The 15,299-nt window shown below is 52.9% G+C and overlaps 2 protein-coding genes across 3 annotated transcripts in view; one reads left to right on the forward strand and one right to left on the reverse strand.

Annotated features, from left to right (window-relative positions):
* Positions 1–15,299, reverse strand: part of LOC140470119 (histone-lysine N-methyltransferase SETDB1-like) — a 556,598-nt gene that overhangs the window by 318,347 nt on the left and 222,952 nt on the right. The gene's annotated exons all lie outside the window — the stretch shown is intronic.
* LOC140470112 (plasma membrane calcium-transporting ATPase 2-like) overlaps positions 1–15,299 on the forward strand; it is a 42,555-nt gene that overhangs the window by 14,287 nt on the left and 12,969 nt on the right. The gene's annotated exons all lie outside the window — the stretch shown is intronic.

Raw genomic sequence — 15,299 nt, forward strand, 5'->3', positions numbered from 1 at the left:
TCCCTCTCAGGGAGATATCTGTACACTGACTGGTGTCTCTCAGTCCCCCCTCTCTCAGGGAGATATCTGTACACTGACTGGTGTCTCTCAGTCCCCTCTCTCTCTCAGGGAGATATCTGTACACTGACTGGGGTCTCTCAGTCCCCTCTCTCAGGGAGATATCTGTATACTGACTGGTGTCTCTCAGTCCTCTCTCTCTCTCGCAGGGAGATATCTGTACACTGACTGGTGTCTCTCAGTCCCCTCTCTCTCAGGGAGATATCTGTACACTGACTGGTGTCTCTCAGTCCCCTCTCTCTCAGGGAGATATCTGTACACTGACTGGTGTCTCTCAGTCCCCCCCCCACTCTCTCAGGGAGATATCTGTACACTGACTGGTGTCTCTCAGTCCCCTCTTCAGGGTGATATCTGTACACTGACTGGTGTCTCTCAGTCCCCTCTCTCAGGGTGATATCTGTACACTGACTGGTGTCTCTCAGTCCCCTCTCTCAGGGTGATATCTGTACACTGACTGGTGTCTCTCAGTCCCCTCTCTCAGGAAGATATCTGTACACTGACTAGTGTCTCTCAGTCCCCTCTCTCTCAGGGAGATATCTGTACACTGACTGGGGTCTCTCAGTCCCCCCTCTCTCTCGGGGAGATATCTGTACACTGACTGGTGTCTCTCAGTCCCCCCTCTCTCTCAGGGAGATATCTGTACACTGACTGGTGTCTCTCAGTCCCCTCTCTCAGGGAGATATCTGTACACTGACTGGTGTCTCTCAGTCCCCTCTCTCTCAGGGAGATATCTGTACACTGACTGGTGTCTCTCAGTCCCCCCCTCTCAGGGAGATATCTGTACACTGACTGGTGTCTCTCCGTCCCCTCTCTCTCCCTCAGGGAGATATCTGTACACTGACTGGTGTCTCTCAGTCCCCCCTCTCTCTCAGGGAGATATCTGTACACTGACTGGTGTCTCTCCGTCCCCTCTCTCTCCCTCAGGGAGATATCTGTACACTGACTGGTGTCTCTCAGTCCCCTCTCTCTCTCTCAGGGAGATATCTGTACACTGACTGGTGTCTCTCAGTCCCCCCCTCTCTCTCAGGGAGATATCTGTACACTGACTGGTGTCTCTCAGTCCCCTCTCTCTCTCAGGGAGATATCTGTACACTGACGGGGGTCTCTCAGTCCCCTCTCTCTCAGGGAGATATCTGTACACTGACTGGTGTCTCTCAGTCCCCTCTCTCTCTCTCAGGGTGATATCTGTACACTGACTGGTGTCTCTCAGTCCCTCTCTCACTCTCAGAGAGATATCTGTACACTGACTGGGGTCTCCCAGTCCCCTCTCTCTCTCTCAGGGAGATATCTGTACACTGACTGGTGTCTCTCAGTCCCCTCTCTCTCTCTCTCAGGGAGATATCTGTACACTGACTGGTGTCTCTCAGTCCCCTCTCTCTCAGGGAGATATCTGTACACTGACTGGTGTCTCTCAGTCCCCCCTCTCTCTCTCTCAGGGAGATATCTGTACATTGACTGGTGTCTCTCAGTCCCCTCTCTCTCTCAGGGAGATATCTGTACACTGACTGGTGTCTCTCAGTCCCCTCTCTCTCTCAGGGAGATATCTGTACACTGACTGGTGTCTCTCAGTCCCCCCTCCCTCTCAGGGAGATATCTGTACACTGACTGGTGTCTCTCAGTCCCCCCTCTCTCAGGGAGATATCTGTACACTGACTGGTGTCTCTCAGTCCCCTCTCTCTCTCAGGGAGATATCTGTACACTGACTGGGGTCTCTCAGTCCCCTCTCTCAGGGAGATATCTGTATACTGACTGGTGTCTCTCAGTCCTCTCTCTCTCTCGCAGGGAGATATCTGTACACTGACTGGTGTCTCTCAGTCCCCTCTCTCTCAGGGAGATATCTGTACACTGACTGGTGTCTCTCAGTCCCCTCTCTCTCAGGGAGATATCTGTACACTGAATGGTGTCTCTCAGTCCCCCCTCTCAGGGAGATATCTGTACACTGACTGGTGTCTCTCAGTCCCCTCTCTCTCAGGGAGATATCTGTACACTGACTGGTGTCTCTCAGTCCCCCCTCTCTCTCTCTCTCAGGGAGATATCTGTACACTGACTGGTGTCTCTCAGTCCCCTCTCTCTCAGGGAGATATCTGTACACTGACTGGTGTCTCTCAGTCCCCTCTTCAGGGAGATATCTGTACACTGACTGGTGTCTCTCAGTCCCCTCTTCAGGGTGATATCTGTACACTGACTGGTGTCTCTCAGTCCCCTCTCTCAGGGTGATATCTGTACACTGAATGGTGTCTCTCAGTCCCCTCTCTCAGGAAGATATCTGTACACTGACTAGTGTCTCTCAGTCCCCTCTCTCTCAGGGAGATATCTGTACACTGACTGGTGTCTCTCAGTCCCCTCTCTCTCAGGGAGATATCTGTACACTGACTGGTGTCTCTCAGTCCCCTCTCTCTCTCAGGGAGATATCTGTACACTGACTGGTGTCTCTCAGTCCCCCCTCTCTCTCAGGGAGATATCTGTACACTGACTGGTGTCTCTCAGTCCCCCCTCTCTCTCAGGGAGATATCTATACACTGACTGGTGTCTCTCAGTCCCCCCCTCCTCTCTCAGGGAGATATCTGTACACTGACTGGTGTCTCTCAGTCCCCTCTCTCTCTCAGGGAGATATCTGTACACTGACTGGTGTCTCTCAGTCCCCTCTCTCTCTCAGGGAGATATCTGTACACTGACTGGTGTCTCTCAGTCCCCTCTCTCAGGGAGATATCTGTACACTGACTGGTGTCTCTCAGTCCCCTCTCTCTCAGGGTGATATCTGTACACTGACTGGTGTCTCTCAGTCCCCCCTCTCTCAGGGTGATATCTGTACACTGACTGGTGTCTCTCAGTCCCCTCTCTCTCTCAGGGAGATATCTGTACACTGACTGGTGTCTCTCGGTCCCCCCTCTCTCAGGGTGATATCTGTACACTGACTGGTGTCTCTCAGTCACCTCTCTCTCAGGGTGATATCTGTACACTGACTGGTGTCTCTCAGTCCCCCCTCTCTCAGGGAGATATCTGTACACTGACTGGTGTCTCTCAGTCCCCCCTCTCTCTCTCTCTCAGGGAGATATCTGTACACTGACTGGTGTCTCTCAGTCCCCCCTCTCTCTCTCAGGGAGATATCTGTACACTGACTGGTGTCTCTCAGTCCCCTCTCTCTCTCAGGGAGATATCTGTACACTGACTGGTGTCTCTCAGTCCCCTCTCTCTCTCTCTCTCAGGGAGATATCTGTACACTGACTGGTGTCTCTCAGTCCCCCCTCTCTCTCTCAGGGAGATATCTGTACACTGACTGGTGTCTCTCAAGTCCCCCCTCTCTCAGGGTGATATCTGTACACTGACTGGTGTCTCTCAGTCCCCCCTCTCTCTCAGGGAGATATCTATACACTGACTGGTGTCTCTCAGTCCCCCCCTCTCTCAGGGAGATATCTGTACACTGACTGGTGTCTCTCAGTCCCCCCCTCCTCTCTCAGGGAGATATCTGTACACTGACTGGTGTCTCTCAGTCCCCCCTCTCTCTCAGGGAGATATCTATACACTGACTGGTGTCTCTCAGTCCCCTCTCTCAGGGAGATATCTGTACACTGACTGGTGTCTCTCAGTCCCCCCTCTCTCAGGGTGATATCTGTACACTGACTGGTGTCTCTCGGTCCCCCCTCTCTCAGGGTGATATCTGTACACTGACTGGTGTCTCTCAGTCCCCCCTCTCTCAGGGAGATATCTGTACACTGACTGGTGTCTCTCAGTCCCCCCTCTTTCTCTCTCTCAGGGAGATATCTGTACACTGACTGGTGTCTCTCAGTCCCCCCTCTCTCTCTCAGGGAGATATCTGTACACTGACTGGTGTCTCTCAGTCCCCTCTCTCTCTCAGGGAGATATCTGTACACTGACTGGTGTCTCTCAGTCCCCTCTCTCTCTCTCTCTCAGGGAGATATCTGTACACTGACTGGTGTCTCTCAGTCCCCCCTCTCTCTCTCAGGGAGATATCTGTACACTGACTGGTGTCTCTCAAGTCCCCCCTCTCTCAGGGTGATATCTGTACACTGACTGGTGTCTCTCAGTCCCCCCTCTCTCTCAGGGAGATATCTGTACACTGACTGGTGTCTCTCAGTCCCCTCTCTCTCTCAGGGAGATATCTGTACACTGACTGGTGTCTCTCAGTCCCCTCTCTCTCTCAGGGAGATATCTGTACACTGACTGGTGTCTCTCAGTCCCCTCTCTCTCTCAGGGAGATATCTGTACACTGACTGGTGTCTCTCAGTCCCCTCTCTCTCAGGGAGATATCTGTACACTGACTGGTGTCTCTCAGTCCCCCCTCTCTCTCTCTCAGGGAGATATGTGTACACTGACTGGTGTCTCTCAGTCCCCCCCTCTCTCAGGGAGATATCTGTTCACTGACTGGTGGCTCTCAGTCCCGTCTCTCTCTCAGGGAGATATCTGTACACTGACTGGTGTCTCTCAGTCCCCTCTCTCTCTCAGGGTGATATCTGTACACTGACTGGTGTCTCTCAGTCCCCTCTCTCTCTCTCAGGGAGATATCTGTACACTGACTGGTGTCTCTCAGTCCCCCCCTCTCTCAGGGAGATATCTGTTCACTGACTGGTGGCTCTCAGTCCCGTCTCTCTCTCAGGGATTTATCTGTACACTGACTGGTGTCTCTCAGTCCCCCCCTCTCTCAGGGAGATATCTGTTCACTGACTGGTGTCTCTCAGTCCCCTCTCTCTCTCAGGGTGATATCTGTACACTGACTGGTGTCTCTCAGTCCCCTCTCTCTCTCTCAGGGAGATATCTGTACACTGACTGGTGTCTCTCAGTCCCCTCTCTCTCTCAGGGTGATATCTGTACACTGACTGGTGTCTCTCAGTCCCCTCTCTCTCTCTCAGGGAGATATCTGTACACTGACTGGTGTCTCTCAGTCACCTCTCTCTCAGGGAGATATCTGTACACTGACTGGTGTCTCTCAGTCCCCTCTCTCTCTCTCAGGGAGATATCTGTACACTGACTGGTGTCTCTCAGTCCCCCCTCTCTCTCTCAGGGAGATATCTGTACACTGACTGGTGTCTCTCAGTCCCCTCTCTCTCCCAGGGAGATATCTGTACACTGACTGGTGTCTCTCAGTCCCCTCTCTCTCTCAGGGAGATATCTGTACACTGACTGGTGTCTCTCAGTCCCCCCTCTCTCAGGGACATATCTGTACACTGACTGGTGTCTCTCAGTCCCCTCTCTCTCTCTCAGGGAGATATCTGTACACTGACTGGTGTCTCTCAGTCCCCTCTCTCTCTCTCAGGGAGATATCTGTACACTGACTGGTGTCTCTCAGTCCCCCCTCTCTCTCTCTCAGGGAGATATGTGTACACTGACTGGTGTCTCTCAGTCCCCCCCCTCTCAGGGAGATATCTGTACACTGACTGGTGGCTCTCAGTCCCGTCTCTCTCTCAGGGAGATATCTGTACACTGACTGGTGTCTCTCAGTCCCTCTCTCCCTCTCAGGGAGATATCTGTACACTGACTGGGGTCTCTCAGTACCCCCCTCTCTCTCTCAGGGAGATATCTGTACACTGACTGGTGTCTCTCAGTCCCCTCTCTCTCTCAGGGAGATATCTGTACACTGACTGGTGTCTCTCAGTCCCCCCTCTCTCAGGGAGATATCTGTACACTGACAGGTGTCTCTCAGTCCCCTCTCTCTCTCAGGGAGATATCTGTACACTGACTGGTGTCTCTCAGTCCTCTCTCTCTCAGGGAGATATGTGTACACTGACTGGTGTCTCTCAGTCCCCTCTCTCTCTCTCTCAGGGAGATATCTGTACACTGACTGGTGTCTCTCAGTCCCCTCTCTCTCTCTCTCAGGGAGATATCTGTACACTGACTGGTGTCTCTCAGTCCCCTCTCTCTCTCTCAGGGAGATATCTGTACACTGACTGGGGTCTCTCAGTCCCCTCTCTCTCAAGGAGATATCTGTACACTGACTGGTGTCTCTCAGTCCCCCCCCTCTCTCTCTCAGGGAGATATCTGTACACTGACTGGTGTCTCTCAGTTCCCCCCTCTCTCAGGGTGATATCTGTACACTGACTGGTGTCTCTCAGTCCCCCCCTCTCTCTCTCAGGGAGATATCTGTACACTGACTGGTGTCTCTCAGTCCCCTCTCTCTCTCAGGGAGATATCTGTACACTGACTGGGGTCTCTCAGTCCCCCCCTCTCTCTCTCAGGGAGATATCTGTACACTGACTGGTGTCTCTCAGTCCCCTCTCTCTCTCAGGGAGATATCTGTACACTGACTGGTGTCTCTCAGTCCCCCATCTCTCAGGGAGATATCTGTACACTGACTGGTGTCTCTCAGTCCCCTCTCTCTCTCAGGGAGATATCTGTACACTGACTGGTGTCTCTCAGTCCCCTCTCTCTCTCTCTCAGGGAGATATCTGTACACTGACTGGTGTCTCTCAGTCCCCTCTCTCTCTCTCAGGGAGATATCTGTACACTGACTGGTGTCTCTCAGTTCCCCCCTCTCTCAGGGTGATATCTGTACACTGACTGGTGTCTCTCAGTTCCCCCCTCTCTCAGGGTGATATCTGTACACTGACTGGTGTCTCTCAGTCCCCCCTCTCTCTCTCAGGGAGATATCTGTACACTGACTGGTGTCTCTCAGTCCCCCCTCTCTCTCTCAGGGAGATATCTGTACACTGACTGGTGTCTCTCAGTCCCCTCTCTCTCTCAGGGTGATATCTGTACACTGACTGGTGTCTCTCAGTCCCCTCTCTCTGTGAGATATCTGTACACTGACTGGTGTCTCTCAGTCCCCCCTCTCTCTCAGGGAGATATCTGTACACTGACTGGTGTCTCTCAGTCCCCTCTCTCTCTCTCAGGGAGATATCTGTACACTGACTGGGGTCTCTCAGTCCCCTCTCTCTCAGGGAGATATCTGTACACTGACTGGTGTCTCTCAGTCCCCCCCCTCTCTCTCTCAGGGAGATATCTGTACACTGACTGGTGTCTCTCAGTTCCCCCCTCTCTCAGGGTGATATCTGTACACTGACTGGTGTCTCTCAGTCCCCCCTCTCTCTCAGGGAGATATCTGTACACCGACTGGTGTCTCTCAGTCCCCTCTCTCTCTCAGGGAGATATCTGTACACTGACTGGTGTCTCTCAGTCCCCCCTCTCTCTCTCAGGGAGATATCTGTACACTGACTGGGGTCTCTCAGTCCCCTCTCTCTCTCAGGGTGATGTCTGTACACTGACTGGTGTCTCTCAGTCCCCTCTCTCTGTGAGATATCTGTACACTGACTGGTGTCTCTCAGTCCCCCCTCTCTCTCAGGGAGATATCTGTACACTGACTGGTGTCTCTCAATCCTCTCTCTCTCTCTCTCAGGGAGATATCTGTACACTGACTGGTGTCTCTCAGTCCCCCCTCTCTCTCAGGGAGATATCTGTACACTGACTGGTGTCTCTCAGTCCCCCCTCTCTCTCTCAGGGTGATATCTGTACACTGACTGGTGTCTCTCAGTCCCCTCTCTCTGGGAGATATCTGTACACTGACTGGTGTCTCTCAGTCCCCTCTCTCTCAGGGAGATATCTGTACACTGACTGGAGTCTCTCAGTCCCTCTCTCTCTCTCTCAGGGAGATATCTGTACACTGACTGGTGTCTCTCAGTCCCCTCTCTCTCTCTCAGGGAGATATCTGTACACTGACTGGTGTCTCTCAGTCCCGTCTCTCTCTCTCTCAGGGAGATATCTGTACACTGACTGGTGTCTCTCAGTCCCCTCTCTCTCAGGGAGATATCTGTACACTAACTGGAGTCTCTCAGTCCCTCTCTCTCTCTCTCAGGGAGATATCTGTACACTGACTGGTGTCTCTCAGTCCCGTCTCTCTCTCTCTCTCAGGGAGATATCTGTACACTGACTGGTGTCTCTCAGTCCCCTCTCTCTCTCTCAGGGAGATATCTGTACACTGACTGGTGTCTCTCAGTCCCGTCTCTCTCTCAGGGAGATATCTGTACACTGACTGGTGTCTCTCAGGCCCCTCTCTCTCTCTCAGGGAGATATCTGTACACTGACTGGTGTCTCTCAGTCCCGTCTCTCTCTCTCTCAGGGAGATATCTGTACACTGACTGGTGTCTCTCAGTCCCCTCTCTCTCTCTCAGGGAGATATCTGTATACTGACTGGTGTCTCTCAGTCCCCCCTCTCTCTCAGGGAGACATCTGTACACTGACTGGGGTCTCTCAGTCCTCTCTCTCTCTCTCTCAGAGAGATATCTGTACACTGACTGGGGTCTCTCAGTCCCCCGTCTCTCAGGGAGATATCTGTACACTGACTGGTGTCTCTCAGTCCCCTCTCTCTCTCAGGGAGATATCTGTACACTGACTGGTGTCTCTCAGTCCCCTCTCTCTCAGGGAGATATCTGTACACTGACTGGGGTCTCTCAGTCCCCTCTCTCTCTCTCAGGGAGATATCTGTACACAGACTGGGGTCTCTCAGTCCCCTCTCTCTCTATCAGGGACATATCTGTACACTGACTAGTGTCTCTCAGTCCCCTCTCTCAGGGAGATATCTGTACACTGACTGGAGTCTCTCAGTCCCCTCTCTCTCAGGGAGATATCTGTACACTGACTGGGGTCTCTCAGTCCCCTCTCTCTCTCAGGGAGATATCTGTACACTGACTGGTGTCTCTCAGTCCCCTCTCTCAGGGTGATATCTGAACACTGACTGGTGTCTCTCAGTCCCCTCTCTCAGGGAGATATCTGTACACTGACTGGTGTCTCTCAGTCCCCTCTCTCTCTCAGGGAGATATCTGTACACTGACTGGTGTCTCTCAGTCCCCCCTCTCTCTCAGGGAGATATCTGTACACTGACTGGTGTCTCTCAGTCCCCTCTCTCTCAGGGAGATATCTGTACACTGACTGGTGTCTCTCAGTCCCCCCCCTTCTCTCTCAGGGAGATATCTGTACACTGACTGGTGTCTCTCAGTCCCCTCTCTCTCTCAGGGAGATATCTGTACACTGACTGGTGTCTCTCAGTCCCCTCTCTCTCTCAGGGAGATATCTGTACACTGACTGGTGTCTCTCAGTCCCCTCTCTCAGGGAGATATCTGTACACTGATTGGTGTCTCTCAGTCCCCCCTCTCTCAGGGTGATATCTGTACACTGACTGGTGTCTCTCGGTCGCCCCTCTCTCAGGGTGATATCTGTACACTGACTGGTGTCTCTCAGTCCCCCCTCTCTCTCTCAGGGAGATATCTGTACACTGACTGGTGTCTCTCAGTCCCCCCTCTCTCAGGGAGATATCTGTACACTGACTGGTGTCTCTCAGTCCCCTCTCTCTCTCAGGGAGATATCTGTACACTGACTGGTGTCTCTCAGTCCCCCCTCTCTCAGGGTGATATCTGTACACTGACTGGTGTCTCTCAGTCCCCCCTCTCTCTCAGGGAGATATCTGTACACTGACTGGTGTCTCTCAGTCCCCTCTCTCTCTCAGGGAGATATCTGTACACTGACTGGTGTCTCTCAGTCCCCTCTCTCTCTCAGGGAGATATCTGTACACTGACTGGTGTCTCTCAGTCCCCTGTCTCACTCTGGGAGATATCTGTACACTGACTGGGGTCTCTCAGTCCTCTCTCTCTCTCTCTCAGAGAGATATCTGTACACTGACTGGGGTCTCTCAGTCCCCCGTCTCTCAGGGAGATATCTGTACACTGACTGGTGTCTCTCAGTCCCCTCTCTCTCTCAGGGAGATATCTGTACACTGACTGGTGTCTCTCAGTCCCCTCTCTCTCTCAGGGAGATATCTGTACACTGACTGGTGTCTCTCAGTCCCCTCTCTCTCAGGGAGATATCTGTACACTGACTGGGGTCTCTCAGTCCCCTCTCTCTCTCTCAGGGAGATATCTGTACACAGACTGGGGTCTCTCAGTCCCCTCTCTCTCTATCAGGGTCATATCTGTACACTGACTAGTGTCTCTCAGTCCCCTCTCTCAGGGAGATATCTGTACACTGACTGGAGTCTCTCAGTCCCCTCTCTCTCAGGGAGATATCTGTACACTGACTGGGGTCTCTCAGTCCCCTCTCTCTCTCAGGGAGATATCTGTACACTGACTGGTGTCTCTCAGTCCCCTCTCTCTCTCTCAGGGAGATATCTGTACACTGACTGGTGTCTCTCAGTCCCCTCTCTCAGGGTGATATCTGAACACTGACTGGTGTCTCTCAGTCCCCTCTCTCAGGGAGATATCTGTACACTGACTGGTGTCTCTCAGTCCCCTCTCTCTCTCAGGGAGATATCTGTACACTGACTGGTGTCTCTCAGTCCCCCCTCTCTCTCAGGGAGATATCTGTACACTGACTGGTGTCTCTCAGTCCCCCCCTCCTCTCTCAGGGAGATATCTGTACACTGACTGGTGTCTCTCAGTCCCCTCTCTCTCTCAGGGAGATATCTGTACACTGACTGGTGTCTCTCAGTCCCCTCTCTCTCTCAGGGAGATATCTGTACACTGACTGGTGTCTCTCAGTCCCCTCTCTCAGGGAGATATCTGTACACTGACTGGTGTCTCTCAGTCCCCCCTCTCTCAGGGTGATATCTGTACACTGACTGGTGTCTCTCGGTCTCCCCTCTCTCAGGGTGATATCTGTACACTGACTGGTGTCTCTCAGTCCCCCCTCTCTCTCTCAGGGAGATATCTGTACACTGATTGGTGTCTCTCAGTCCCCTCTCTCTCTCTGGGAGATATCTGTACACTGACTGGTGTCTCTCAGTCCCCCCTCTCTCTCTCAGGGAGATATCTGTACACTGACTGGTGTCTCTCAGTCCCCCCTCTCTCAGGGAGATATCTGTACACTGACTGGTGTCTCTCAGTCCCCCCTCTCTCTCTCTCTCAGGGAGATATCTGTACACTGACTGGTGTCTCTCAGTCCCCTCTCTCCCTCAGGGAGATATCTGTACACTGACTGGTGTCTCTCAGTCCCCTCTCTCTCTCAGGGAGATATCTGTACACTGACTGGTGTCTCTCAGTCCCCCCTCTCTCAGGGTGATATCTGTACACTGACTGGTGTCTCTCAGTCCCCCCTCTCTCTCAGGGAGATATCTGTACACTGACTGGTGTCTCTCAGTCCCCTCTCTCTCTCAGGGAGATATCTATACACTGACTGGTGTCTCTCAGTCCCCTCTCAGGGAGATATCTGTACACTGACTGGTGTCTCTCAGTCCCCTCTCTCTCTCTCTCTCTCAGGGAGATATCTGTACACTGACTGGTGTCTCTCAGTCCCCACTCTCTCTCTCTCAGGGAGATATCTGTACACTGACTGGGGTCTCTCAGTCCCCTCTCGCAGGGAGATATCTGTACACTGACTGGTGTCTCTCAGTCCCCTCTCAGGGAGATATCTGTACACTGAGTGGTGTCTCTCAGTCCCCTCTCTCTCTCTCACTCAGGGAGATATCTGTACACTGACTGGTGTCTCTCAGTCCCCCCTCCCTCTCTCAGGGAGATATCTGTACACTGACTGGTGTCTCTCAGTCCCCTCTCTCTCTCTCTCTCTCAGGGAGATATCTGTACACTGACTGGTGTCTCTCAGTCCCCCCTCTCTCTCAGGGAGATATCTGTACACTGACTGGTGTCTCTCAGTCCCCTCTCTCTCTCAGGGAGATATCTGTACACTGACTGGTGTCTCTCAGTCCCCTCTCTCTCTCCCTCTCAGGTAGATATCTGTACACTGACTGGTGTCTCTCAGTCCCCTCTCTCTCTCAGGGAGATATCTGTACACTGACTGGTGTCTCTCAGTCTCCTCTCTCTCAGGGAGATATCTGTACACTGACTGGTGTCTCTCAGTCCCCTCTCTCTCTCAGGGAGATATCTGTACACTGACTGGTGTCTCTCAGTCCCCCCTCTCTCTCAGGGAGATATCTGTACACTGACTGGTGTCTCTCAGTCCCCTCTCTCTCAGGGAGATATCTGTACACTGACTGGTGTCTCTCAGTCCCCTCTCTCTCTCAGGGAGATATCTGTACACTGACTGGTGTCTCTCAGTCCCCTCTCTCTCTCAGGGAGATATCTGTACACTGACTGGTGTCTCTCAGTCCCCTCTCTCTCTCCCTCTCAGGTAGATATCTGTACACTGACTGGTGTCTCTCAGTCCCCTCTCTCTCAGGGAGATATCTGTACACTGACTGGTGTCTCTCAGTCCCCTCTCTCTCTCAGGGAGATATCTGTACACTGACTGGTGTCTCTCAGTCCCCCCTCTCTCTCAGGGAGATATCTGTACACTGACTGGTGTCTCTCAGTCCCCTCTCTCTCAGGGAGATATCTGTACACTGACTGGTGTCTCTCAGTCCCCTCTCTCTCTCAGGGAGATATCTGTACACTGACTGGTGTCTCTCAGTCCCCTCTCTCTCTCCCTCTCAGGGAGATATCTGTACACTGACTGGTGTCTCTCAGTCCCCTCTCTCTCAGGGAGATATCTGTACACTGACTGGTGTCTCTCAGTCCCCTCTCTCTCTCCCTCTCAGGGAGATATCTGTACACTGACTGGTGTCTCTCAGTCCCCTCTCTCTCTCAGGGAGATATCTGTACACTGTCTGGTGTCTCTCAGTCCCCTGTCTCTCTCTCAGGGAGATATCTGTACACTGTCTGGTGTCTCTCAGTCCTCTCTCTCTCTCTCTCAGGGAGATATCTGTACACTGACTGGTGTCTCTCAGTCCCCTCTCTCTCTCTCTCAGGGAGATATCTGTACACTGACTGGGGTCTCTCGGTCCCCCCTCTATCTCTCAGGGAGATATCTGTACACTGACTGGGGTCTCTCAGTCCCCTCTCTCTCAGGGAGATATCTGTACACTGACTGGTGTCTCTCAGTCCCCTCTCTCGCAGGGAGATATCTGTACAATGACTGTTGTCTCTCAGTCCCCCCTCTCTCTCAGGGAGATATCTGTACACTGACTGGTGTCTCTCAGTCCCCTCTCTCTCTCTCAGGGAGATATCTGTACACTGACTGGTGTCTCTCAGTCCACTCTCTCTCAGGGAGATATCTGTACACTGACTGGTGTCTCTCAGTCCCCTCTCTCTCTCAGGGAGATATCTGTACACTGACTGGTGTCTCTCAGTCCCCTCTCTCTCTCAGGGAGATATCTGTACACTGACTGGTGTCTCTCAGTCCCCCCTCTCTCTCTCAGGGAGATATCTGTACACTGACTGGTGTCTCTCAGTCCCCCCTCTCTCTCTCAGGGAGATATCTGTACACTGACTGGTGTCTCTCATTCCCCCCTCTCTCTCTCTCAGGGAGATATCTGTGCACTGACTGGTGTCTCTCAGTCCCCTCTCTCTCTCAGGGAGATATCTGTACACTGACTGGGGTCTCTCAGTCCCCTGTCTCTCTCAGGGAGATATCTGTACACTGTCTGGTGTCTCTCAGTCCCCTCTCTCTCTCTCTCAGGGAGATATCTGTACACTGACTGGGGTCTCTCGGTCCCCCCTCTATCTCTCAGGGAGATATCTGTACACTGACTGGGGTCTCTCAGTCCCCTCTCTCTCAGGGAGATATCTGTACACTGACTGGTGTCTCTCAGTCCCCTCTCTCGCAGGGAGATATCTGTACAATGACTGTTGTCTCTCAGTCCCCCCTCTCTCTCAGGGAGATATCTGTACACTGACTGGTGTCTCTCAGTCCACTCTCTCTCAGGGAGATATCTGTACACTGACTGGTGTCTCTCAGTCCACTCTCTCTCAGGGAGATATCTGTACACTGACTGGTGTCTCTCAGTCCCCTCTCTCTCTCAGGGAGATATCTGTACACTGACTGGTGTCTCTCAGTCCCCTCTCTCTCTCAGGGAGATATCTGTACACTGACTGGTGTCTCTCAGTCCCCCCTCTCTCTCTCAGGGAGATATCTGTACACTGACTGGTGTCTCTCAGTCCCCCCTCTCTCTCTCAGGGAGATATCTGTACACTGACTGGTGTCTCTCATTCCCCCCTCTCTCTCTCTCAGGGAGATATCTGTGCACTGACTGGTGTCTCTCAGTCCCCTCTCTCTCTCAGGGAGATATCTGTACACTGACTGGGGTCTCTCAGTCCCCTGTCTCTCTCAGGGAGATATCTGTACACTGTCTGGTGTCTCTCAGTCCCCTCTCTCTCTCAGGGAGATATCTGTACACTGACTGGTGTCTCTCAGTCCCCTCTCTCTCTCTCAGGGAGATATCTGTACACTGTCTGGTGTCTCTCAGTCCTCTCTCTCTCTCTCTCTCAGGGAAATATCTGTACACTGACTGGGGTCTCTCAGTCCCCCCTCTCTCTCAGGGAGATATCTGTACACTGACTGGTGTCTCTCAGTTCTGTGTCTCTGAGTCCATGAGTAGCAACATCCTGGGGGTTACCGTCTCTAACAAGAGAGAGAGAATCTAACCATCGCCTCCTTGACGTTCAATGGCGTTACCATCACTGAATCCCCCCCCTCCCACTCTCAACATCCTGGGGGTTACCGTCTCCAACAAGAGAGAGAGAATCTAACCATCGCCCCCTTGACGTTCAATGGCGTTACCATCACTGAATCCCCCTCCCCCCACTATCAACATCCTGGGGGTTACTGTCTCCGACAAGAGAGAGAGAATCTAACCATCGCCCCCTTGACGTTCAATGGCGTTACCATCACTGAATCCACCTCCCCCCCCCACTATCAACATCCTGGGGGTTACCGTCTCCAACAAGAGAGAGAGAATCTAACCATCGCCCCCTTGACGTTCAATGGCGTTACCATCACTGAATCCCCCTCCCCCCCACTATCAACATCCTGGGGGTTACCGTCTCCAACAAGAGAGAGAGAGAATCTAACCATCGCCCCCTTGATGTTCAATGGCGTTACCATCACTGAATCCACCTCCCCCCCCCACTATCAACATCCTGGGGGTTACCGTCTCCAACAAGAGAGAGAGAATCTAACCATCGCCCCCTTGACGTTCAATGGTGTTACCATCACTGAATCCCCCTCCCCCCACTATCAACATCCTGGGAGTTACCGTCTCCAACAAGAGAGAGAGAATCTAACCATCGCCCCCTTGATGTTCAATGGCGTTACCGTCACTGAATCCCCCTCCCCCCCACTATCAACATCCTGGGGGTTCCCGTTGACCAGAAACTGACCCGGACCCAGCCCCATATCAATCCAGCGGCTCCGAGAGCAGGTCAGAGGCTGGGAATCCTGCAGCGAGTAACTCCCCTCCTGACTCTCTCCCCGCCAAAGCCCTGTCCCACCATCGCCAAGGCCCGAGTCAGGGACGGGGGGAGGGAACACTC

The sequence above is a fragment of the Chiloscyllium punctatum genome, chromosome 50, assembly GCF_047496795.1.
Source record: "Chiloscyllium punctatum isolate Juve2018m chromosome 50, sChiPun1.3, whole genome shotgun sequence".
In the NCBI taxonomy this organism is placed as follows: Eukaryota; Metazoa; Chordata; class Chondrichthyes; order Orectolobiformes; family Hemiscylliidae; genus Chiloscyllium; species Chiloscyllium punctatum.